We start from the raw sequence: 1,028 nt of genomic DNA on the forward strand, positions 1-1,028 counted from the left end.
GAGGAACATTTCCTCGGTGTCCTCTACTAGTATACCTAAGTATCTATCGGGAGGATGGGAGATCCTACTAGATCTACGAGGTGGAGGAGGTACTATGTGTACTAGCTCTATGTGAATAGGTTCTATAGGATCCATGACTCGTTGCTTTTCAGAGACTCTCTCTTCAAGCTCAATTTTCCTCTCACTGCCTCTATCAAGGATAAACTAATTTTCCAGGAAGACGGCATGTCGGCTCACAAACACATTATGATCCTCTGAGACGTAAAAATTGTATCCTAATGACTCTTTAGGATATCCAATGAAACGAGCACTTATGGTCCTAGGCTCTAACTTATCCGCCTGTTGTCGTTTGACATGGGCCGGACATCCCCAAATCTTGAGATGACCAAGACTCGGCTTCTTACCATGCTATATCTCATATGGTGTGGTAGGAATGGATTAGAGGAAACTCTATTCAATAAGTAAATTACGGATAATAAGGCATCTCCCCAAAGAAACATAGGTAGATCAGTGAAGCTCATCATGGATCGGACCAATCCAATAGAGTTCAATTCCTCCTTTCTGACATCCCGTTGAGTTGAGGTGTACCTGGAGGCATCCATTGTGAGACTATGCCATTCTTCTTGAGATAGTCCCGAAATTTCCTACTAACGTATCTCCTCCTCGATCTGATCGAAGAACCTTAAGAGTTTTCCGGTCTGTTTTTCTACTTTATTTCTGAACTCTTTGAACTTTTCAAAAGATTCAGATTTGTATATCATAAGATACACATACCCATATCGTGAATAATCATCGGTAAAGGTAATGAAGTACGAATAATGATCCTTGGCTGACACATCAAATGGGCCACACACATCAGTGTGTACCAGGGTAAGTATTTCAGTGGTCCTCTCCCCATGTCCTACAAAAGGTAATCTAGCCATTTTTCCTTGAAGACATGACTCACAAACTGGATATGACTCGGAAGTCAATGGGACAAGAAGCCCATCTTTCTCCATTTTGTTCATTCTGTCCTCTCCAATATGGCC

Source organism: Phoenix dactylifera, unplaced genomic scaffold (assembly GCF_009389715.1).
Source record: "Phoenix dactylifera cultivar Barhee BC4 unplaced genomic scaffold, palm_55x_up_171113_PBpolish2nd_filt_p 001625F, whole genome shotgun sequence".
Taxonomy (NCBI): Eukaryota; Viridiplantae; Streptophyta; class Magnoliopsida; order Arecales; family Arecaceae; genus Phoenix; species Phoenix dactylifera.